The sequence below is a fragment of the Choloepus didactylus genome, chromosome 22 (assembly GCF_015220235.1).
Source record: "Choloepus didactylus isolate mChoDid1 chromosome 22, mChoDid1.pri, whole genome shotgun sequence".
NCBI classification, from domain to species: Eukaryota; Metazoa; Chordata; class Mammalia; order Pilosa; family Megalonychidae; genus Choloepus; species Choloepus didactylus.
The window spans coordinates 1,020,978-1,047,404 of record NC_051328.1 but is presented as its reverse complement, the minus strand read 5'-3'; the positions used below and the strand labels follow the sequence as shown (position 1 = coordinate 1,047,404).

At 40.9% G+C, this 26,427-nt stretch overlaps 1 long non-coding RNA gene and 1 pseudogene across 1 annotated transcript in view; both read right to left on the bottom strand.

Moving 5' to 3' along the window:
• Window positions 1–1,561: 1,561 nt before the first annotated feature.
• LOC119519052 lies at window positions 1,562–12,243 on the bottom strand (annotated as a pseudogene).
• A 7,671-nt stretch (window positions 12,244–19,914) lies between these two features.
• Window positions 19,915–26,427, bottom strand: part of LOC119518860 — a 35,261-nt gene continuing 28,748 nt past the window's right edge. The window contains exon 4 of the long non-coding RNA XR_005213860.1: window positions 19,915–24,130. This is a non-coding gene — a long non-coding RNA (uncharacterized LOC119518860). The remainder of the gene's footprint in view (window positions 24,131–26,427) is intronic.

Sequence of the window (26,427 nt, the reverse complement as noted above, 5' to 3'; positions counted from 1 at the left end):
CCATCCACCTATTTCATTGCACTGTATCACAATTTACAACTATGTATTTACTCAGTTTCTTGTATATTCTGCCTCTCCCCGGGACTGTAAATACTCTATAAGAGCAGGAATGATGTCTTTCTTTTTTAGTTCATCCTTGAATGAATGAATAGATGAAATGCCTGCAGTGTTTTGGTAGCATAACCTCAAACTACACTTAAGTTTTGGATACTTAAAAGCCTTCTCAAAGTCAATTCCTTCAGGGAAACATCCTCAGCTTTATATTACCCCGCTCCTGGGCTCCCTTCCAGAACTTCTTACAAAACTGACCACTAACTCCTGGAAGCCCTGGGGTGGAGGAACCTTCCTTCCCAGATAAGGGTGAAAATTTTCTTGATAATAACAAGCATATATGGAATCCTGAACTGTGCAGGCATTGTTCTAGGCTCTGTCTATTTATCAATTTATTCAATTTTCACAACAAGCCTATGAGGCACTGTGACAGTCAAGACCCCAGAAAGACATCAGTGGTAACCCAAAGGGAATTTAGTTAAGTGATTATTTATAGAGATTTGAGTGGAGTTAAGGGAATAAACGAGGGATGGGGACACGTCAAGGGACTGACAGCAGGGGGAAGCTGTCGTCACCCTGTAGTGGGTGCTGTGATGCACTGCCCAAATCCCGCATCAGACCTGGGGGCTCATTACCCCAGCTGGTGGGAGTCAGCTCTCTAGAAGAAAGGCTGAGAGTTGCCCTCAACTGAAGAGAGCCTCCTGCATCCAATATCTGGTCTAAGTGTGAGGGATAGGGGTCTGCTCCTCTCAAGGGCTATTCAGCTTCAGAGCTATCCATGGAGTCAACAGGAACCTGCTCAATCCTGAGCGAAGCAGGATTGACCTGAAAGGTCAACTTCGTGGAGCAAGAGCAGAGCAGGATGAGTCTCCCCCCGAGAACCTCTTTTATTGCTCAGATATGGCCTATATCTCTCTAAGCCCACTCAGCAGGTGAACTCACTGCCCTCCCCACTACATGGGACACAACTTCAAGCAGTGTAAATCTCCCTGGCAGCACAGGATATGACTCCCGAGGATGAATCTGGACCTGGCATTGTGGGATTGAGAAAGTCTTCTTGACCAAAAGGGGGAAGCAAAATGAAACAAAATAAAGTTTCAGTGGCTGAGAGATTCCAAATGGAGTCCAGAGATCACTCTGGGGGATATTCTTATGCACTATATAGATATTCCTTTGTAGTTTTTAGTGTATTAGAATAGCTAGAAGGAAATATCTGAAACTGTTGAACTGCAACCCATTTGCCTTGATTCTTGAAGATGATTGTATAAGTATATAGTTTACACGGTGTGACTGTATGATTGTGAAAACCTTGTGCTCACACTCCCTGTATCCAGTGTACGGACAGATGGGTAGAAAAACAGGGACAAAAATTAAATGAAAAATAGGGCGGGATGGGGGAATGGGATGTTTTAAGTGTTCTTTTTTATTTTTATTTTTTTTCCTAGTAAAATTATTTTCTTTAGTGATAGTATCCATATTCAACAGCTTGAAATAAAAATTTACATGGCCTTCAATTGAATTCTATGTCAATTTCTTTTAGAATGTCCCTCTTTTCTTTGAAATAATTTCCAAACCACTCTGTATGTTCAACCTTCTGTTTAACATTCAGATACGGATTTTTGAAAAGACCACAGGTCACCAGCTCAATGAAGTGGCGAACTGGTCATTTTTTTGGAAAATCCTACAGGTATTTATCCAGAAATATGTGTTTGTGAAATTCAGAACCATCATCATTGAAACCTGCTTCACTGTTAATTGGGAACCCCCAGAGTTCCCCTCTTTCATCCACTGGATCATTTCTTCAAAATCATTCTGAAAGGGTTGTTGATTTACTGTGGCCAACTGCTTAGCAAATTCCACATCCCAGAGCAAAGTGATGTCTCTGCCTCAGGTGTCTCTTCAGTAACTGCCTTAATATCAAAAACATTATTTTTCTCAAAACTTTTTCTAAGATCAGAGGTCTTTTCGTCATCAACAAAATTTTCTGGTCCTTCATCAAATTGAATCTGATGCTCTGGTCTCATACTAATTCTAGCTGTAGCCAATCTGGCAACTTCCATATCTGATATTATGTTACTGAAGTTAACTTTCCAACTTTCTTCATCTTTCGAAGCCCTCGATTCTTCCTCGTGCTGCCGTAGCTGCCTGAGCAGCTCTGACTTGGTCATTTGCTTGTCAAAAGGGAGAGATTCTGTGTCAGCTGATGCAGCTGCCACTAACTCAAGACTCAGAGACTCATTTCTCTTTTTTGTGGTATCTTCTGTAGTGTTTTGAAGCCTACCAATTGTAGCCTCCAAACTTTTACGTGGTCCTCTGTTGGGTGGCTTGGTTGCTTGTACAGTTAGTTTGCTTAATTCAACTTTCATGCCCTTAATAGTATTTAATGTCTTTTTTCATATTCTTTTTTACATTGTCTTGGATCTTTGAAGTTCCCTTGGACATTTCATTGGTTGAAACAGACTGTTGCTCCTCTTTCTTACTATAGATCATGCTGTTAGTGCCAGAATATCTCTGGATATTATTTTTTGTCCTGGCCGTTCACTGACGAGCGGAGAGTAGCAGAATCCCTGCCATGGATGCCTCAGGGATCCCACTAGACAGAGCGTGGAGGGCAGGTGAAAACCTCGGAGTGCCCCAGCTCTTTATTTTTATTTTTATTGGAGTAATGAAAATGTTCAAAAATTGATTGTGGTGGTGAATGCACAACTATATGATGACATTGTGAACAGTTGATTGTATACTCTGGATGACTGTATGGTATGTGAATATATCTCAATAAAACTGAATTTAAAAAAAGCAGGGCAGGGAGATTGGAGAGTCAGTCTGGGGTTGGGAGATGCAGATGGACAAGCACAGGTGGGCACTATTTTTGCTGTTTGTTTAGAGTGAGGAAACAGAGAAAAGTCATGCAGCTTGTATGTGGTGGAACTAAAACTTGAATCTCAAGATCTTTGCCTTAGCCACCGCTCTATGCTGTCTGTCCAGATTACAGTGCTTCTTTTTCTTTCAGGGCTTGGTACTTCCATAAGCACCAGGCTTGGCCCTTCTATCTCTTTTGCAGCCCTCTCATTCCATCATTCAAGGCTTAAGAAATGCAGGAGGCTTGTCCAGCATCTGTGGAGCTTTGACTGGTAGTTTCTGGTATTCTCAGGGCATCTAATGGCTGTGAACACTCAAACTGGATTTAGCCAGTTCGTTTAGGGCCTGAGAGCCAGGAAGAAAAATTAGAAATTGAATGACTGATGTTACCAAATCTTTGTTGAGTATCTGTCCATGTATAGAGCTCTGGGTGGGCCCTGTTGAATTGACTAGCAACTTTGATTTCAGGAATATAATATCAAGTTGTTGTTTGAACTGTGAAATCTTAATTATGTGTAATGCCAGATGTGAAACCCCAGCATGTTATCTTCTCCTGGGCAGTGATGCTTCTGATCAGAAAGGGCATGTTCCTTAAAGTGAGCCCACAATTAGTCTTGACAAAGGAACTGTGAATGGTCCCCTAATTTGTGGGTGTGTTTATTGACCTTCCCTGTTGTGTTGACTCAGCCCCAGAGCTGTCTCAGCCAGCACCTACTTCAAGAGAACAGCTCTCATTATGTGGGAAATCTGCAGAAATAATCCAGTCTAATCAAGGAAGACCTTGCTGTTAGTTTTCCAGAGCGGCAGAAATCTTGGTTAAGCCAGGGTTAAAACCAGGGAGCAAGGGCTTCTTTAGTAGGAGTTTGGAACAGGAATCACAGTAGATGCTGGTATTTTAGTTGGCTTTTTTTTTCCTGGAGTTGACAATGCCATGGTACTATCAAAAGAAGGAGGAGGTCCTGGTAGGAAGACCAGGCAGTAAAACAAAGTCAAGGATTGTTTTGAGTTGCCTTTCTGCTCCTAGAATGCACAGAGATTATTCTCCTCTTTGGGACCCTTGAAAGTGCTTATTCCTCTCTTGGAATGGTTTCCCCAGCACTTGCATGGCTTACTGCTTTTCGTCATTCAGGTCTCTGCTCAGATGTTGTTTCCTCAAAGAGACTTTCTCTGAGCATTTTATATAAAATATATCTATCCTTTTGGGCATTTTAAATCCTATTTCCCATTTTTATTTGTTCACATAGTTTATCAGTCCATGAAATTATCTTATTTATTTTATTTCTCTCCAACTAAAATATAAGCACTCTCTCCAAATAAAATATAAGCAAAACCAGAGATTGTTAGGCTTACTGCTATACACTGAGCATAATGGGTGCTCAATAAATGTTTCGTGAATGAACGAATGTGTGAGTGAATGAATGAATTCCAAGAGCTATGCCTATCCTTATAGATTCAGATGAATTTGCTCTCCATCATTGCAGATAGATTTTGAGAGCACAGCTCAGGATATTGCTTTCAGTAAAGCTTCTGAGGTGAGACAAGATTTGAATTAAGTCAAGAGAGATACAGTTTGGCATTGGATAAAAAAGAGAATTTTAAGAATTTCCTCAACCTTAACTGGAAATCTTTGCTGAGGCAAAATTTTCAAGCCTTAGGTTATTTTACAAGTCATCAGAAGACCTGTGGTCAATCTTGGTTGTCATGAGACTAAACAAATGCAATTCTCAAATTAGCTTCTGGATGGAAACTGCATCCAACACTGAGCCAAGAGCTATTCATTTGTGTGTGCTGGACAGTGGTGCTAAGAGAGGGAATAATTGGCTAGCATTGGAAAGGGATAAATTTAGTTTGTGTATTTGGGGAAAAAATGCTTTGTCAGAGAAATCAGGTAGTGAAATGATCTGATTAATGAACATGAAATTATCAGATGCCTTGAAAAGAATGCTGAAAATACTGGGGGGAGAGTGAATGAGAAATTGAGGGATGAGACAAAAATTTTTTCATTTCGCATTGAACTTTAGACCAGCTCTGTTTCAAAAGGAAGCTGAGGATTACACTAAACAAGCTTAAAAAGGGTGTAATATCTCACTTAGAACTGGCATTTTAATGCATATTATGCCTTAATATTTTTAAAATTAAGATGTAATTTATGTAGTGAAGTTTGTAAAATGCACTAATCTTATATGTGCAGCTCAATTAATTTTTTTAAATTTTATTTTGAAATAAATTCAAACTTACAGGAACAGTTGCAAAAACAATACAAAACCCATACATAGAACTCCATCATACCCCGACCCCCCTCTGCCAATACCCTGATCCACCAACTTTAACATCCTGTCACACCACCATTTCTTTCTTTCCCTCCCTCTCTCCCTCCCTCCCTCCCTGTCATCCATCATCTATTGCTCTGTCTTCTGAACATATAAGAGCAAGCTGCACACATCCTTGAACAAACAATATAATTCACATACACATTTCCCACAAACAAGAACATTCTTTTATGGAATCCCATTAAGCGCAGCTAAGATGTTCAGGAAATTCAACATTGATACAAAGCTTACATTCTATATTTCCTTTTTTCTTTTCTTATGTCCCAACTCCTCTCCTCCATCCTCAGATCCCATCCAGGATCATCCTTGGCATTTAATTGTCATCTTTTTAGACTTTTTTTTTTCAGTTGTGGAAACATATATACAGCCTAAATCTTCCCATTCCAACCCCTCCCTAGCATTCCATTAGTGGGATTAATCACATTTAGAATGTTGCAATGCCATCACCTTCCCAACATACATCACTAGAAATTTCCCTTCACCTCAAACAGAAACCCTACACTCATTTGTTAACTCCCCATTGCCCCTTCCCCCACTTCTCGTAACCCATACTCTACTTTTCATCTCTATGGTCATATTCTCTGATACTTTCTTTGTGTTTACCATGGGGCTTACATTTAACCTCTCAAATGTATAACAATCTTGTTTTTCTTTGATACCAACTTAACTTCAATAGGACACATAAACTATGTTCCTATACTCCTCCATTCCCCCACCTTTATGTAGTTCTTGTCAAAAATTATGTATTTTACATTGAGTCCAAAACGACTGATTTATGATTATACTTTATGTATTTTAGATCCTGTAGGAAGTAAATAATGGAGTTACAAATCAAAATACAGTAGTATTGGTATTTATATTTACCATGTGGTCTTTACTGGAAATCTTTATTTCTTCATGTGGTTTCAGTCAATTGTTTAGTGTCCCTTCCTTTCATCCTGCACAATTCCCTTTAGCATTTCTTATAGGACTGATCTACTGGTGATGAAGTCTCTCAGCTTTTGATTATCTGGCAATGTTTTCATCTCCCTCTCATTTTTATCCTCCAGGTGTTTGTGAATTTTCTAAGTCTCTGATGGTTACTGACTTCTATTTGTATTCCACTGTGGTCAGAGAATGTGCTTTGAATAAATTCAATTTTTTTTAAATTTATTGAGGCTTGTTTTGTGTCCCAGCATATGGTCTATTCTGGAGAAAGATCCGTGATCACTAGAGAAGATTGTGTGTCCTGGTGAATTTGGGATGTAATGTTTTATAGATGTCTGTTAAATTTCTCTATCTCTCTCATTCCTTTCTTCATTTCTCTGTTGGTAAGGCTCCCTTTAGTATCTGAAGTAGGGCAGGTCTTTTATTGGCAAAATCTCTCAGCATTTGTTTGTCTGTGAAAAATTTAAGCTCTCCCTCAAATTTGAAGGAGAGTTTTGCTAGATAAAGTATTCTTGGTTGGAAATTTTTCTCTCTCAGAATTTTAAATATGTCATGCCACTGCCTTCTTGCCTGCATGGTGGCCGCTGAGTAGTCACAACTTAGTCTTATGTTGTTTCCTTTGTATGTGGTGAATTGCTTTTCTCTTGCTGCTTTCAGAACTTGCTCCTTCTTTTCAGTATTTGACAGTCTGATCAGAATATGTCTTGGAGTGGATTTATTTGGATTTTTTCTATTTGGAGTTTTCTGGGCATTTATGCTTTGTGTATTTATATTGTGTAGAAGGTTTGGGAAGCTTTCCCCAGCAATTTCTTTGAATACTCTTTCTAGACCTATACCCTTCTCTTCCCCTTCTGGGACACCAATGAGTCTTACATTTGGATGTTTTATTTTATCTATCATATCCCTGAGATCCATTTCAATTTTTTTTTATTTTTTTCCTCATTCTTTCTTTTGTTCTTTCATTGTCCATTCTGTGGTCCTTAAGAATACTGAGTTGTTGTTCAACTTCCTCTAATCTTGTATTATGAGTTTCCAGAGTCTTTTTAATTTGGCCAACAGTTTCTTTTATTTCCATAAGATCTTCTACTTTTTATTTACTCCTGCAATTTCTTCTTTATGCTCTTCTAGGGTCCTCTTCATGTCCTTTATATCCTGTGCCATGCTCTCATTGTTTGTCTTTAGTTCTTTGATTAATTGCGCCAAGTACAGTGTCTCTTCTGATCTTTTGATTTGGGTGTTTGGGTTTGGGTTCTCCATATCATCTGATTTTATCATATGCTTTTAAATTTTCTGTTGTTTTTGGCCTCTTGGCATTTGCTTTACTTGATAGGGGTCTTTCAGGAGATGAAAAATACCAATCTCTAATTTGTCAGCTCTACAGCTTGGTAGCATACACTTTCTCTAACTAACCAGCAGATGGCATCCACAAGTCACCTATTCCCCTCAAATCAGGTCTCCCCAACTTTGTCTTTGTGGTGTGTGGGGATCTGATTCTTGTGGGGTTCAATTGGTGCACTAAGTTTGGGTGTGTTGTTGGTGCTGTCCGTCCTGAATGCAGGGCATGTGTCTGAGTGGTTAGGGAGGCAGGGCAGCTTTAATAATCAAACCTCCCAGGTATTCTCGGAGATTTAAGTCTGTTGCAAGAGTCTAAGCCTTCATTTCAGTCTTGCTACAGATTGTCTCTGCCACTGACCCACAGGTCCTTGGTATTGGCGTAGGGTCCCTGGGCTTTCTGAGCGGATCCCCCTTCTCAGCTGTTCTCTTTCAGGACCTCTGCTGAGGGAAGGCTGTGCCATATCACAAGTGTGTGCCAGCCCTCCAGGGAAGGTCCTCCACCGGACCATGCAGGGGTGTTCCAGCCTGCTGTAAAGATGGCTGAATGGGGCGTGTTAATTTCCCCCTTTTCGCACAGCTCTGCCTTCCCAGCTCCGGGACAATTAGCTGTGGGTGCACTAAAGGCCACTGTCCATGGCCAATATTGTGTGTGCATGGTGCTGTGGGAAACACTCCCTGTCACACTGGCACCCTTGGCATGGCTCTGGAGTATGGCTACGGCCCCGGGCAGGAGCATCTCCAGCCCACCAGGAAGATGGCTGCAAGGGTCACGGTTTCTTTCTCCTTTTGGCTCCTCTCTGCTCCCCTGGCCCCAAGACAATCAGCAGTGCATGTGGGAAGTGCTATCCTCCACACTATACACTGAGGCGTTGGTACAGCCCGCTCCTGCCGTGCTTTGCTGTGCAGTTCTCACCACCATATCTGCAGCCACTCCCAGGTTTTTTTTTAAAAAGAACTAGTCCATCTCCAAATGCCAACCCATGGTTTCCCCACACTGCAGCATGGCCACCGACTTTCAGCTGGCTGGCTCACTTGTTTCAGAATGCAGACTCCCAGTTTCACCAAATCACGGTCCCTGTGGATTTAGTGGACCTTGTCCGGCTGGTGCATCGCTGGCAGTGGTGTTCTGGGTCACTTTCTGGCTTTTATCTAGTATTTTTCATGGAGGTGTTTTTTTGCCCTGTCTCACCTAGCTGCCATCTTAGGTTCTTCTCAATTAATTTTTGACTATGTAAGTATGAACAAGATATAAACATTTCCAGCACCCCAGAAGTTTCCTTCTTAGTTCTTCCCAGTTAGTATCCCCCAGAGGTAACCATGGCCTGACTTTTTATCCCCACAGAGTAGTTTTGCCTGTTGTTGAACTTCAGAATGGAATCATACAGTATGCACTCTTTTGTGCTTGGCTTATTTTGCTTAACTTAATGTCTGTGAGATTTATCCATCTATTTATTATGTTTGTGAGTAGTTTATCCTTTTGGATAGCTGGGTCATATTCCATTATATGAATATACCAAACTATTTATTTATTTTTCTGCTGAAGGGCATTTGAGTTGTTTCTAACTTTCAACTATTACAAATAAAAAGATTGTTAGAAATGTGCTTGGCTCTCTGCTGGGCCTTTTGTGGGTGGCTAGGAAGGTCAGGATTTGGAATCTGAGAACCAAAGTCTCATGTCCACTCTGAAAGATAAGCAAATGCAAACACTGGTTCTCAGTGACTTTCTATTTGGCAGAAATCAGCAAAGTCTATGAATCCTGCACAAAGTTAAAGAATTTATCAAGCCTTGGTAACCAGATAGTACCCCATTGTAATGTAGACAATTAATTCCTCCTGATACATATTGGTTCAAAAACAAGAATTATATTAATAGCCAGCATTTATTGAACATATAATATGTCCCAAGCTTTTTACCTTGATTAGCTTATTGATCCTTATTAATACCTTACAAGACAGGCATTATTTTTATCTCTTTTTTAAAAGATGAGAAACATAGTAAAGATATTTTAAATACTAAACATTGGAACAATACAAGATCTTAAATCTCTCAATGATAATAGACTTAGGTATTAGAATTTCAAAATAAGGAGGAGTTGGTAGCTTGGGCTGAGCCAGAACCAGACATTTATGAGCCTGTGTCACCAGATGAGTCAGGACTTGGACCAACATCACCACGGAGTGTTTGGGCTTTAGCCTGACTATGTCAACAGAACAGTAGTTCCCAGTCTCAGGGCCATGTACCTTAATAGGTTGGATGCTTGGTAAAAAAGCATGTTCCTGAATCCCACCCTAGGGTTACTAAACCCAAATTTTGGAGGATGCTTCCCAGGCATCTTTGTTTTAATTTGCACTCCAGGTAATGCTAATATGTAGCCAACACGGCATCTCTAGAGCCCTCTTAAGCCATGACTTTCAAAGAATACTTTGGCCCTGATTGTCTCATCTATTCAACATGTGGGTGATTGACTGAGCCTCTGAAAGCAATGACCAGATGGTTTGGTTCCATGAGGCTTTGATCACCATCTTTATATAGATCTAATTTCACATGTAATATAACTGGCACAATTCTTTCTGTGATGCCTGCTTTTATTTTCATGAAAATCGAACAATAGTACATCTAATTAGACATGGAATGCCTCCTGCTCATGAGTTTGTCTTTTGGAACTTCTCATTTTATTTTCAGTGATGGGATGGGATGGGGGGCATAATTACCTTTAAAACTTAATTTTCAACTTTATAAGTTCTTCAAGATCCATAATGGCCTATTTTTCCAGGAATGAGTAATGATGTGGTGCTTACATTTCATAAAAAGCCCATAGTGGAGAGGAAAACATATGCTACTCTCCTTGCTGATATTCCGTTTGGAGGATATTTTAGAAAAGTGTCAGGCAGATGAGTAAAATATCCTTATCCATATTCAAATTTTCCAGGAAAATCCATTTACAAATGACTTCTGATAATTTAAAGTAGCTTAATATACTGTGAGCAGAAGCCCCTTTTCCCATTTGTTTTCTTAAGTGAGAAAAATATCACCCCAATATTGTGTTAATGTAGCCGTTAAAAGTTTCCATGTATCTACTGAGAGATTTTGCCTGTGGTCCAGGGATATCAAGGGATGCATCTGCCCTCCAGGTGAATCATAAAGGTCGGGAAGGTGTGTCTGCAGGGGTCACCGGGGCACAATCCGCAGCCTGTTCCAGCCTCCCTCAGTTCCAGAGTCGGAAGCAGGTAAGTTGCCAGTACTTGCAAAAGGTGAGCAGAGATGCTCAGGTGAGACAACTTGTTCTTTAGTGGAAGAGAAAGTGTTGTGGTCAACACTCAGACTCTGGCGTTAGATAGAACTAACTGGCACATACTGACTGTGTACCCCTGAGCAAGTGAGTGAACTGTTTTTGTTCCTGCATGTCTTTATCTGTGAAATGTACATGGTGATAATATAGTGTCAGCCTCCATAGGGTTTCTGTGTACATTCCATAAAAACATACATCAAGTCATGCTTGGCACCTCAGAACACCCAATAACGTCAGCTGTCATTTTTCTTATGATATCTGGGGCTGAAGAGCCTCCTACTGTTTTCCAGTAGACTCTATGAGGCTTCAAGTATGTTGCTTTTACATTGTATGAATAAGTTACCAATTTGCTCAGTTGCCAATTTGTTCAGTTTTTGTGTGCACATGGATGACTTTTGTAATGTGACTGAAAAGCTAGATTACTTTGTGTAAAAGAAAAATGCTCCTGGAGGGCAGAGGTTGGGAGCATTTTGTGGAGTGTCAGTTACCTGGGTTGTGTGATTTGTATAGATGGATTTAGAGTGAGGGCTTGATGGACAAAAGCCTCTAAACAAAAGCCTCTACTCCCCCACCAGCTGGCCTGGGGTCAAAGATGCCACCAGTAGAATGTGAGTCAGCTGAGGAGGAGTGGAACCAGCTGAGGGTGGTGGTTGTCCTGATCAAACCTGGTACTGCCTGGCTGAGTCCTGGGCAAAACTGACAGATGTGTTTTATGGGGGAGAAGCCTAAAAACAAGGGTGCTGCAGAGCTTATAGAACCAGTGACCCAGGAAGGGCCACGAAGGCCCTGCAGTGACTGGGTCACTGCTGTAGCCCAGCTCTGCTCCCATGGCTCTCACCACATAGCTAGAAAGTATCTGGCTGCAAAGGGCTCCTCCACCCACCCCACCCCACCCAGCATTCGGTAGCAGGAGTGCTCCCTTTCCTCTCCTCCTGACACTCAGCACACCACCTCCTCCAGGGAGTCTTCCTTTCTGCTCACAAGAATCAGGCATTTCTCTGTACCTTTATAGTCCCTGCATTTTCCTACCACAGTGCTTTCTACACTGGATCTTTCTCTTTATTGAAATTTTGTTTGGAAATAATTATAGATTCATAAGAGTAAAAAATGTGACAGTTGACCCCATCACCCAGCTTCCCCCAATGGTAATATTTTATGTATGCAGTGAGGTCTCAGAAAATATGCATTGAATAATAAGTGAATGACTCCAGAAGTCTTTCCTGAATGACGTCTGTGTGCTAGCCCTGTGCAGTCCCATACTGTGGGGGTGTCCCGGACAGAGAGAGTCTCCTGCCCTCTGGGCGGTGCTGGAGTCCTGGGCAAGCAATCCAGGTGAGGAATCCAGGTTCACGCTGGAGTCCTGGGCAAGGAATCCAGATGCTGTAGTTCCAGACCTGAGTATTCCAGGGGTAAACAGGTGGGCCTAAAGCCCACAATGAAATACGGGCCATTTTCTGTTCCTCACATTTGGTTTTAGGAAACTTATTTTGGGCATCTTCTATGGCAAAACCTCTTAAACCCTACTTGGGACCCACTTGGGATTCCTGAAGTTGTCCCTGGCCTGAGTAAGTTAATGCTGTCTCCCAAAGCCTGGTCTAACTCAGAGCCTGGCACCTGCCCCAGAAAGGTCTGAAGCTATTTCTGTCGGCATGGGAAGAGCCTGGCTATGAAGATACACTAGCTGAAGAGCAATTCAAGCAGTTGTAGGAGACCCTTTTCCCAGTCAAATCCTTCAGAGGGGAGAAGTCCCTTTTTCACCACTATCTCCGTCCCCTCATTTTCAATGCATCTTTGGATTTTGTTTTCACTAGACACATAGGAGAGTTTAATGAAAGAAACTCAAAAGGAACATTTTTTCAAGTTTTTGTTTTGTTCTGACCCATTATTTTGTCCCAGTTTTTGTTTACCCTGTTTGCAGACTTGTGTAGTTGTTTGGTGAAACTTTATGAACATGGATCGTGTAGGCAAGATTAATTTTCCCCCACGATCCACTCTATTTCTGTGACAAAAAATTAGCTTAAGTTAAAAATCTGTGAATAAAATTAATTGCATCAACTAAATAAAATGCATTCTATCCAATGTGTATATAGATGTTCTGTCAACAAGACAAATGGACTCAGTAGTATAAGTATCTGTGTGGATGAAATGCATAAGAATGAATTACTTTGCCAGCAAAATGCTAACTTGCTTTAATCATTCTGTTCATAGCATAATGTAATATGATTTAGTGGGTAAAATGAATCCACTTACAAATTGTTTTATGGTCATAATGCAGTCCTTTGGTGGAATGTGAAATGATAATAATTTTATGGGCAAATGATTTTTCAATTAAAATGTCTTTTCAAAGACAAAATGGGAGTGTTACCTGATAACCACGTGCCAAATAGCAGGCAGAGAAGGCTGTTGCCTACATTAACCAAAGCCTCAATCCAAAGGCTTGAAAGCTCAAAAGGTGATTTATTTTCATCAAATTTGTAATTTTCTTCCCTCCCATTTGAGAAGTATTTGCTTCCTGTCTTTACTGATCCAATAACAAAAATTAGATACGATGACCAATCCATGAATCACCAGCCGCCATGCTTCTTTCCTGTGCCTTAATTGACTGTGCCATATTGTTCATTAACAAGCACTTAAGACCAGGGCATTTCCTTTCTGTTATCTAACATGAACCCCATTATCTTTAGTGCAATAATTACCACACCTGTGAAAATAGGATTAGATCATTACAATACAGTGACTTTTTTTTTTAATTTTTATTGGGATTGTTCAGATACCATACAATTATCCAAAGATCCAAAGTGTACAATCAGTTGTCCCTGGTACCCTCTTTCAGCTGTGCATCCATCACCACACTTAATTTTTGTTCAATTTTTAGAAACTTTTCATTACTCCAGGCCAGAAATAAAGTGAAAGATGGGAAAAAAAAAAAAAAAAAAAAAAAAAAAGGAAAAGAAAAGGAAACTCTAATCCTCCCCTATCCCTAACCAACCCCCCTCAATTACTGACTCGTAGTGTTGGTATAGTACACTTGTTACTGTTTGTGAAAGAATGTTGAAATACTACAAACTGTAGTATATAGTTTGCAATAGGTATATATTTCTTCCCTATATGTCCCTCTATTGTTAACTTCTAGTTGTATTGTCATACATTTGTTCTGGTTCATGGAAGAGTTTTCTAATATTTGTACAGTTAATCATGGATATTGCCCACCATAGGATTCAGTTTTATACATTCCCATCTTTTGACCTCCAACTTTCCTTCTGGTGACATATATGACTCTGAGCTTCCCATTTCCACCTCATTCACACACCATTCAGCACTGTTAGTTATTCTCACATCTTGCTACCAACACCTCTGTTTATTTCCAAACATTTAAGTTCATCCCAGTTGAACATTCTGCTCATACTAAGCAACCACTCCCCATTCTTAAGCCTCGTCCTATATCTTGGTACCTTATATTTCATGTCTATGAGTTTACATATTATAATTAGTTCTTATCAGTGAGACCCTGCAATATTTGTCCATATGTGTCTGGCTTATTTCACTCAGCATCTTGCCCTTGAGGTTTTGACATCTACCCATTTTTTTAAGATGGTTTTGTTCACACCCCATACATTCCATCCTAAGTAAACAATTGATGGTTCTCTGTATGGTCACATATTTATGTGTTCACCACCTTCACCACTATGTATATAAGGGCATCTATATTTCTTCCACAAGGCAGGAGGGAGCACCAAAGAAGGTAGAGAGGGAAAAGAAAGAGGAAAAAAATGACAGCTAGGAAGTAGCAAAACGAAAAGTAATCTTAAATCAAAGTAGGGTGAAGAGTCAGACAAACACCACCAATGTCACGTGTCTATCATGCCTCCCCTATCCCCCCTTCTTATCTGCATTTACCTTGGTATATCAACTTTGTTACATTAAAGGAAGCATAATACAATGATTCTGTTAGTTATAGTTTCTAGTTTGCATTGATTGCATCCCTCCCCCAATGCCTCCCCATTTTTAACACCTTGCAAGGTTGACATTTTCTTGTTGCCCTCGTAAAAGAACATATTTGTACATTTTATCACAATTGTTGAACACTAGATTTCACCAAGTTACACAGTCCCATTCTTTATCTTTCCTCCTTTCTTCTGCTGTCTCACATGCTCCCAACCTTCCTCTCTCAACCATATACATAGCTATCTTTGTTCAGTGTACTTACATTGCTGTGCTACCATCTCCCAAAATTGTATTCTGAACCACACACTCCTGTCTTCTCCTATCACTCTGCATTGCTCCCTTTAGCAATTCCTGTAGGGCAGGTGTCTTGTTCACAAAGTCTCTCATTGTCTGTTTGTTGGAAAATATTTTGAGCTCTCCCTCATATTTGAAAGACAGCTTTGCTGGATATAGGATTCTTGGTTGGAGGTTTTTCTCTTTCAGTGTCTTAAATATATCACACCACTTCCTTCTTGCCTCCATGGTTTCTGCTGAGAGATCTGCACATAGTCTTATTAAGCTTCCTTTGCATGTGATGGATCGCTTTTCTCTTGCAGCTTTCAGGATTCTCTTTTTGTCTTTGACATTTGATAATCTGATTATTACGTGTCTTGGCGTAGGCCTATTCAGATCTATTCTGTTTGGAGTACGCTGAACTTCTTGGATCTGTAATTTTATGTCTTTCATAACAGACGGGAAATTTTCATTGATTAGTTCCTCTATTATTGCCTCTATCCCTTTTCCCTTCTCTTCTCCTTCTGGGATACCAATGATACGTAGGTTCTTGTATTTTGTTTCATCTTTAAGTTCCCAGAGATGTTGCTCATATTTTTTCATTCTTTTCTCCATCTGCTCCTTTGCATGTAGGCTTTCAGGTGTTTTGTTCTCCAGTTCCTGAGTGTTTTCTTCTGTCTCTTGAGATCTGCTGTTGTATGTTTCCATTGTGTCTTTCATCTCTTGTGTTGTGCCTTTCATTTCCTTAGATTCTACTAGTTGTTTTGCTGAACTTTCAATTTCTGCTGTACGTATGCTCAGTGTTTTCTTTACAGCCTCTATCTCTTTTGTGAAATATTCTCTAAAGTTTTTGAATTGATTTAGCATTAGTTGTTTAAATTCCTGTATATCAGTTGAAGTGTATGTTTGTTCCTTTGACTGGGTCATAGCTTCGTTTTTGTTAGTGTAGGTTGTAGTTGTCTGTTGTCTAGGCGTCTGACCTCCTAGGCCACCCCAATCAGGTTTTCCCAGATGAGAACAGGTTCAGGTCACAGAAGGAGGAAATATTCAGTATCTGGTTCCCCTGATGGTTTTTCTTAGAGGATTAATAACACCTGTGCTTTTCTGTTTGGCAGGTGCAGCATGTCACTGCCTGTGTAAGAGGGTGTGGCCTGTGGCTCTCCTCCCCCAGGCTTTGGGGTCTGGTTCTGGAAAGGCAGGCGATAAAGCTGGGCCCCTCCCTTTCCTTTGGGAAGCTATGCCCCCTCCAAAGAGGTCACTGCCTATCAGGAAGTTCTTTGTTTCTTTGACTCTGCTGATCAAAGTATTTTGATTTTAAAATAGCTGAGTCTGTCTTTACTGCAAAGCGCTGCAGGCTGAAAGTGGCTGCAGTTTTCTCCACAGAAAGCAAAAGGGACAGAAAAGCTCCCAGGTTCACCCATCAGCCTTTGGGCTTCTCGTCCTGAGACAGATATGTCCCCCGACTCTCCCAAGGTCAGTTGTCCCCAAAAGCCTCTGTCTGCTGGTTGAGGATTCACTGTGTATTTAGCAGTTAACATTAAAATCCCAGATGCAGCTGGGCTGAGGTACACTCGCTTGTTCGGGGGGTGCTGCTCTCCAGCACTGCGAGGCTTCCGTGAGGGAGGGGCTCTCGGCTCTCAGCGCGGGTCCACAGTTTTACTTACAGATTTTATGCTGTGATCTCGGGCATTCCTCCCAATTCAGGTTGGTGGATGATGAGTGGGCAGTCACATTTGTCTCCCCACAGTTATTCCTGGTTATTTACTAGTTTTTTGGTCATTTATGAATTGCTCTTGGGGGGACTAACAGTTTTCCACTTCTCTCTATGCTGCCATGTTTTCTCTCCTATAGTGACTTTTAATTTGAAGGTTGTGATGGAAAAAAGAATGCTTCTATCTCAGTTAAGGGTCATAATTCCTTTTTAGTGATATGCAATACCCCCAAATGCTCTCTAGTTGTAACTTTGCTGTTTTACTCAAAGTCTTGGGTGCTTGGGAACAGTCCACTATGCCAGTGGGTTAGGGAGAGCTATGCTCCGTAGCAGCTGCATTTGTTCTCTCCATAAGGCTGACCGCAGCAGTGAGGGGTCCTGAGTGCACTCATCCTAGAGAGAAACGTGGAAGGCTGTCCCCAGCACACGTCCCCGTGCTTGCTGAACACACAATGGGATCTATTTATCCTTTTTTCATTTCTGCTGTAGCTGAGAATACCACGTACTTTCAGATATCATTTTTTCTGAGGCCAAATCTTCTGGAGATGAACCAAACAGCTCTTAAGACTGCATAGAGAAGGAGAGGGTAGGTCATTTCAGAGACAGAGGGTGGTTATGTGGATAGGTGGAAGAGGGGAGTGGGAGAGAGCAGAGACTGCTAAGTCAACAGATCTGGAGCCAGAGGCTGGCTCTGCTACTTCTTTGCTGTGTTATCTTGAGCAGGGCACTTTGACTTCCTAAGCATCCATTTCTTCATCTATGAAATAGGGGCAAAATAGTACCTATTTCAAAGGAGAAAAATGAGAGCATACACAGAAAGTGCTCACCCATCATCGCTACATAGTCAATGATGGCTATTATTGTTGCTACAGTTATTACTGCTTGGCTAGACCTGGAGTCCAGGAGGTGCAACAAAAGGAAAAAATATACAAGAAGCAGCGCTCCCCTTAGGAAGAGTATAATCTAGGGAGAAATTAATTTATGATGGTGGGGTGAAAACAAGAGGGATTTGTCCCTCTTGTATCTTGAGCCTCAGCTTCCTGCCTAAAGTGCCTGCCATGTTTTCAGGGGCATCCTGAGGTTTCTGCCTGCACTCACAGTCCCTCATTTTCTTCATCTCTTCTCCCGGGGTCACCAGAACCCCTGTGGGGGTGGTTGCTCACTTCCAGCAGCACTGTGTATACTGGCAGGGGAATACTGGGGTTTCTGCAACGTATTGCTGCCCTAGGCTCCCAAAGCCCAACTCGAGTTTTTTTCCACAGCTAATTGATAATCAGGCCCCTTCTTCCCCATTCTGGTTCATAGTTTATGCAGTCCAGGGCTCAGGTGACAACTTCTTCAGCCTTTGCCCGTGGTCTCCTTTTGCACAGACTCAGACCCAGCCTGTACAGCTGGGTGGGGCAGATGGCAGTCTTTCCTTTGTCCTCCAGTAAAAGCACACACTATTTGGGAGGGGACCACTCTTCCTCCTCTCTCAGTCCATGTGGCCCTCTGTAAGGGAGCCAGGTTCATGTCTTTCCAGCCCCAGTGATCAAATCCAGGAAGGGGACGTGACCAGTGGATTCAATTCCAGATGGGGCTGGATGATGGTCAGCCTTGGAAACTAGAAAGAAGAGTCCAGCTTGATGTGCAAATGGAACATGGGCTGCCCCATGGGTGAGGTCCAGGTCTGCCTTGTCCAGCCTGGGTGCCCAGCACCTAGCTCAGGATTGGGGCAGGGGCCTAGGCAGATACCTCATCATCCTGCAAGCAAGGATGAGCAGAGAGGAGCAGTAAATGCTATCCCTTCCCCAGCCCCTTGCTGCCCTGTGGCTGACTTCATAGTATTTGTCCCCACTGCCCTTTCCATTAGTTAAGGTTATAGTCTTGCCGACACCTCCACAAAGGGTGGGTTCAAGTGGAAGGATAGAAGGTGGACAGGAAGCTGAACTGACTCATGAAAAGCTGCTACAGGCATGATCTTATTTAATTCTCAGAACCTGAGGTAATACCATTCCCACAACCATGAGGTAACACCATTATCTCTATTTTACAGACAAGGAGACTGAAACTCAGGGAGATTAAGTAACCTACCCAAGGTTGTGCAGTTAATAAGCATCAGAGCCCAGCTTGGGACTAACTCCAAAATCTGTGTTCTCTCCCCTCCTACTCAGAACTTAATGAGATATTTTGAAATGGGATCCTAACCCTTTACCCATTCATGCCTTCTTTTTGCATTGCACATTTCTCTGCCAACTACCACTCACCAGAGATGATGAATACAAAGATGGACAAGATCTGGTAACTGCCCTTGAGGAGTTCAAAGGTAGCAGGAAGAGGGAGGGGAGACCCAGGGAAATGAATGATTTTAGTACACAGTATCTTTTGAACCTTACATCTCTTAAAGAAGATGATTTCTCAAAACTCAGTGGAAGAAAAATAGTTTATTGTCAAGGAATTATATTGCAAAATGTACTCATAATAGATGAATTTCCTTACAGATGATCTGAAACAATTAATGAAATTCTGCTGCATTTTAGCAAACTTTTAATTATATAAAAATTCAGGAAGTTGCTAAGAACAGGCTGTTAGAAAATTGGAGAATTATATGGATGGAGCGCACCTTAGCAAGCCTCTAGTTGTCAGGGCATCTCTGTGGATTCTGGTTAAGTGGATCCATTAAAAGATAGGAGAGGTGACTGATGGGATGTAATCAGACCTGCTCAGCCAGCCTCTCCTCTGTTCATATTTGGGTTGCTCTGGGAAAAATTCCCTGTTTTACTGTATGCTCTTGAGGAGTCATGAAATGTTTTAACAATGTTTTTCCTTGAGAAGGAAAGATGAAAATCTTTAATTCACACACATACACACACACAGAAGACACTTGCACAGTTTTTGAAATTAAATAATTTTTTTGGTGATTATTCCTCACCTTTGCTGACTTACAGGTAAGATTCCAGGAAATGGCAAAAAATATATACAAATACAGGAGAATGGGAAGATATTTTCTTATTAAGCTGAGAAGAGGGAAACAAATAGGTTAAAGAAACCTGAAGTCCTGTTTCTGAAAAGTCATTTCAAGTTCCATGCAGCTCAATAGAGAATGTTGTACATTTGATTGCTATGAAAGCTGGGCATAGGGATTTGTCTGCCAAACACTCAGATGAACTTGTATGCATGATTCAAACTGAAAAGTTAACCAGGCTTGCAGAAACTATTGAAAAGTCAATCACCAGGGCAAGAGAGGCAGCCAGAGCCTGGTGCACAAAAGGGTCTCCTCCAGTGCAGCATAACCTAATTCTGCAGCAGAAGTCCCCCCTTTGCCTGGAATCAGTATTTTGTAAAGTCAGATGCTTACTTTGGGAAAGCAGTGTAGAAAATCAGTGCCCTGTGGTCGGCTTCCCTTATTGCGTAAACTCTCCAACCTCCGGTGATTTGGACAGGATGAAGGCCAATTTCATTAGGATGCCTTGAGGAAACTGACTTGAAGCTCTGACAAAACACAGGTTTAGATGCTTGGCTATTTTCTACAAGTAAGGAGATTGATCAGTAATTTCAATTCCAGGTTCTTCTCTGTTTCCTATTTTGGTTAACAGGTTAAATATATTTGGACCTCATGAGGAAAGAGCGAGAGAAGGGTTTTTTTTTTTTTTTTAATGGTATTTTCTTTTCCTTGTTCAATAATTTGTTCTAATTAACCTTACTCATTTAGCTCAGTAGTATCTGAGTTTTTATCATGCACCCCATTAACAAAGCCTTTTGAACATATAACCCCAATATTTATTTATACATTATAAGTATGTGCTATTGTCTTCAGCTAATATCTAAAGGCACAATCGAGACAGGCTGAGGCTTTCGTTCACATCAGTAGATGTAAAACCTTATTGATTATTTTGCTTATTTTTGTTGTCTTTTTTGACCAATCTAATTAGATAATCACAGTTTGAACCTCATAATGTGGCTGACAAAGAGCTCAAACTACAGGATGAGAACTTTCACCCCATTTTCTTGATGGCTCTCTGTACTCACAACATCAGTATCATCTCCACTCTGAACTTTCTGTTCCTTTTAGCCTCCTGTCCATTTGATGAGCATTGATTTAGTTAAAAAAGAGATATTGCTATCCGTAAATTCACTAATCAGGCACAGTAAACTTCATATGTCACCATTAGCTGAAAAGGAACACTCAGTTCTGATCTGTGAAAATCCTTACTCTCCTCAAGGTACCTCACAGACCATGTGGGACATGTGCCCATCAGACAAATAAGCTGGGGGAGGGATCAAGGCACAAGCATATATTGAATATTAGTAAAGTTTATTTTTTCCTTATGTCTTAGATAAAAATAAATTATAAGCCATAAAAATTTCTTATTTTTTCCTTCTGTATGCCAATGCATCCCTTGAAGTGGGTGTGGGCCTTTTGGAAGCACTGTCTGACTCCTGCAGCCCCTTGTTGGAGAGGAGGACCTGGCACACAGTTGAGAGGGAGGAGATTTGGGGCCCAGTGCTCTGGGAGGTAGTGTTCTGGGACTATGAGGTTACCAAATTCCTGACGTGAAAGTGGCTTCAGAAAGGATCTTGTGGGATATCAGTGTGTTAAAGACAAACTTCACCTGCTTTACCGCCATTTTTACTTCATCCCTTATAGGTTTCTGTCCCTTATGATGTGAGTTAAACCTTCTTTTTTTTCTGGCTGATGTACTGTCTTCTGCCCTTGTTTTGAATAGGATGGTGCTGGGTTCTATACATAGTAAATGAACATATTTGTTGAACAATAGTATTGAATGTCAGTTAGTATTGATTGGCTGTCTCTGAACTCAGCAATAAAACGGCTTAAATGATGTTTATCTTTCTTCAAAATCTTATGACTCTTCAGACTCTTCAACAGTCTTTTGTTCTATCTGTTCATGTTACTATATTCCAGATCGTTCTGCAATCATCTTCGCTATCAACCAGGCCATCCATAAATTCCCTGAAATTGGGCTGTATCTAGGGCATCTTTGAGTCCCCATGGCACACAGTAAAATTCTGGCCAGTATATAGGTACTGAAACAAAATTTTAAATCAGGGGATGCAAACTGGCCACACATGGGAAAATTCAGCCCTGAAGCTGCAGAGTGTTTAAAAATTTTATTCAATTAGTTCCCAACATTTAAAAATCAAGAGATGTTGCAGAAAGATTCAGACTCCCAGCTCAGAAGATCTGAAAAACCTAGGGTACATTACTGCAACGCAACTACCAAGCTGAAGCTGGCTCATGTCCCCATCTTGACAGGGTGGGGACTCTCCAGTTTTCCCCAGTCTATACCACTCCCTATTGCCCTGAATGTCAGTTGGTCACTTGTGCTTTTGGTTTTATTATATGCAGTCGAGAAGAAAATGAATTATTTATCTAAGCTTTAGCAGATGCTCTTGGTTCCCTATACATATTTCCCCTTGGCTTTTGCCTCTTATGCTCCGAACTGCTTATTACTGGTTACAGCTTGTAACAGGAGTGCTGGGGAGTTAATGCTGCCAGAAACATCCCACAACAAATGACAGACAAGAAATTAGGATAAGAGCCCCAGCTTCCTTATCCCTGAGATGGGACGGCTCTGAGGCCTGCTCTACTTTGCCCCCTAAAGAGCCCACAGCAGGTCAGTCCCCAATGGCCCACAGTGCTTGGTAACATACCCTTTATTAGTTGCTTTCCCGTCTCATCCCACCTGCTCATGCCCTTACCAGAGCTTACTGGGGTGATCTCCAAAGAAACTATTTGTATTCAAACCCTGGTTTCAGATTCTGCTTTTGAGGAAACCCAAGGTAAGCATCTTTATTCCTATCAAAGGGAAAGGAAAAATTGTGAGAACCACATGTTTCAGGAAAATGGGAGTAAGACTATTTGTTTGCACATTGAGCATGTAGAAATATTCTTTACTTGAGCAAATTGTGTTTATGTTGAAAGAATATGCCCAGTCCACTTCACCTATTTGCATTATATTTCTTATATTTGCAAGCCCTGTTTTAACAGAATAAATAAATGAATAAATAAAAAAAGCAAATATATATAAATTACTCCTAACTGTTCTGGATTGAAATAAAGGTTACAATTTGGAATCCAATTGGAACCACCTCTTACTTTTGTAGAACCCACCTAAGCCACTTTCCAGTAGCTGCTAAACAAATGCTAATTGCAAGTTAGAAATAATCCCTTAAAGTCACTAGAGTTTTAGGGCATGGAGTGTTTCTTCATGTCTTTTTTGTCTAATTATGTCATGGTAGATGCATGAGGCTTTAGCATACTGAGCAAGTTAGATGGTAAAGTCCTTTGAAGCCCTGGCAGGCTGCTGGGTCTGGGAGACATTGTTTCACAGGGTCTGGGACTCTAGGCTTTGTGAGATGTAGAGAGAAAAGGAAATGAAAATATAGCAGTGATTCTGGATCCAAACATGCTCCACTTTTCACTTCTTTTCATAAAGGCAGTGATTGGGAACTAGCTAAAGGTAAGTATCTGTGATACTGGGGTGCACTGTTGGCCATAGACATATATATGATCAGGACAATTAAACCAGAACTGCACCACTCTGTTGGGACTCAGAGATTTTCTTTTCTTTCTCTGCTGCTCATGTTTGCTATGGAGGGAGGAGCGGCCATTTCTGTACTATGAGTATACCATTTCTGCCACAAACAAAAGTGGCTACCTGGCCAACTTTGTGTTGGATCTGATACACAGAAGTGTTATATTTAGGAAGAATGCTATTGACACATAAAGTGTGCGCTGAAAAAATAGCACTTGAAAATCAAAAAAATTTACGTTAAAATTCATATTTCTGGCCCCTGTTGAAAATTTCGAAGAGCTGGCAAAACTGGGTCCACACGGCCTGCTGGCAACCATAGCTGGGGTTAAAGAGCAGCATCTCCTTTTAGGCAAGACATGTGTTCCCCAGTTCCCTTTAGTTCTCTCACCTCCATATTATCTTCTCGAAATTCTCAGTGAACATTTGTCATTTTATTTATGCTTGTGCCCTGTAAGCATTTGAGTTTGGGAGCACAGAGTCACTTTCATGCAACAACTTTAAAAACAAATGCAAATTTGTAATACAGTTCTGGATGTCAGAAGTCCAACACAGATCCCATTGAGCTGCAATCAAGGTGCAGATAGGGCCATATTCCTTTCTGGAAGCTCTTGGGAAAATCTAGTTCCTTGCCTTTTGCAGCCTCTAAAGTTGCCCGCATTCCTTGGCTCCTGGTCTCTTCCTCAACCTTGAAGGCAACAGTGGCATGGTGAGTCTTCTCACTGCTGTCTCTCTGGTTCTCTCTTCTAATTCTTCATCTATTTTTCAGGACTCTTGTGATTACGTTAGGCCACCCAGATAATTCAGGATATTCTCACTATTTTAAGATGAGTTGATGAGCAAACTTAATTCCATTTTGCCATTAATTCACAGGTTCTGTGGATGAGAACATAAACATCTTTTAGAGGGCCACTAATCTGCCTACCACACTAACATTTTCCTTTAAAAAAATTAATAGATTTAAAAAAAAAATGCAGTTAGGATTTACAGAATAATTGAGCAGAGAGTACACGGAGTTCCATATACCCACCCACATTTCCACTCCCTCACTCCCACACAGTTTTCCCTATTATTAACATCTTGTATTAGTGTGGTACATTTGTTACAATTAATGAACCTATATTTACATATTATTATTAACTATACAGCACAAGTTCCATTAAGTTTCACACTTTGGGTTGTACAGTTCTATAGACTTTGACAAATGCATAATGGCTTTACCACCCTAAAAATTCCCTGTGCTTCCCCTATTCATCCCTCCCTTCCTTCCCCTCCTGCCCTTGCAACCACTGATATTTTTTGACTGTGTGAGTTTTGCCTTTTCCAAAATGTCCTATAGCAGGAATCATTCAGCATGCAGCCTTTATAGACTGGCCTTTTTTTCACCTGAAAATAAGCATTATGATTCCTCCATGTCTTTTTATGTTTTGATGGCTCATTTCTTTTACTGCTGATAATATTTTACTGTATGGCTGTACCACACAGACTGTTTATCCATTCACCTATTGAAGGGCATTTTGGTTGCTTCTAGTTTGGGCTGATAACACTGCTATAAACATTTATGTGCAGGTGTTTGAGTGGTCATATGTTTTCAAAGCCTTTGGGTAAATATGTAGGCACTCAATTGCTGGGTCTTATGATAAGACAAAGTTTAGCTTCATAAACTACCAGACCAGCTTCTAAAGTAACTATACCATTTTTACATCCCCACAACAATTACTGAGTTCTTCTGTTGCTCCGTATTCTAGCCAGCAATTGGCATTGCTAGTTTTTTAGATTTTAGCCATTCTAAGAATTGTGTACTAGTATTGCATTGTTTTTTTTTAAATTCAGTTTTATTGAAATACATGGATGTATACAATCATCCATGGTATACAATCAACTGTTCACAGTACGATCATATAGTTATGCATTCATCACCACAATCTATTTCTGAACATTTTCCTTACATCAGAAAGAATCAGAATAAGAATAAAAAATAAAAGTGAAAAAAGAACACCCAAACCATCCCCCCATCCCACCCTATTTGTCATTTAGTTTTTATCCCCATTTTTCTATTCATCCATCCATACACTAGATAAAGGGAGTGTGATCCACAAGGTTTTCACAATCACACTGTCACCCCTTGTAATCTACATTATTATATAATTGTCTTCAGGAGTCCAGACTACTGGGTTGGCGTTTGATAGTTTCAGGTATTTACTTCCAGCTATTCCAATACATTAAAACCTAAGAGGTGTTATCTATATAGTGCATAAGAATGTCCACTAGAGTGACCTCTCGACTCCATTTGAAATCTCTCAGCCACTGAAACTATTTCATTGCATTTTGCATCTCCTTTTTGGTCAAGAAGATATTCTCAATCCCACGATGCCGGGTCCAGATTCATCCCCAAGAGTCATATCCTGCATTGCCAGTGAGATTTACACCCCTGGGAGTTTGGTCCCACGTAGGTGGGAGGGCAGTGAGTTCACCTGCTGAGGTGGCTCAGTTAGAGAGAGAGAGGGCCACATCTGAGCAACAAAGAGGTACTCAGGGGGAGACTCTTAGGCACAATTATATGCAAGTTTAGCCTCTCCTTTGCAGTAACAAGCTTCATAAGGGCAAGTCCCACAATCAAGGGCTCAGCACATCAAACTGCCAGTCCCAATGTTTGTGACAACATCAACACCAGTCCAGGTGAGGAAGTCCAACACTTCTGCACCTTCCCCCAGCTCCTTGGGGAGGGGTGGGGGGAGGCTGTAAATATATTTTTTATTCTCTGCCCAAATTACTTTGGGATGTGTCACTATTTCACTCTAACCTATACTAACCTACCGTAGCTTACTTTCTATTCAAAGTTCGATGTAATTGTGGTGTTTGAACAAACTGACTATAGAGTTATACTGTTTAGAAAATATAGATCCTGCACCAAATAGACATCTCTTCCCTTGGTCTCATATGGATGTTGAAGTTTTAAAACAGTCAGTTTTGACCTTTACCCTTTGGCCTGGTTTGCCCTAGTCTTAACCAGATCTGCTTCATTCATATCACTAATTGAAGTCTGGGCTCTTTTTCAGCTTTTTTTTTTAACAGTTGCTGTATGCACTAATAGTGACATTCATATCTGCTGAGCTGTAGCTCAGAGTTTCAGGTGTCTCAGAGATATGCATTGTTCCAGAGACCAATCAGGT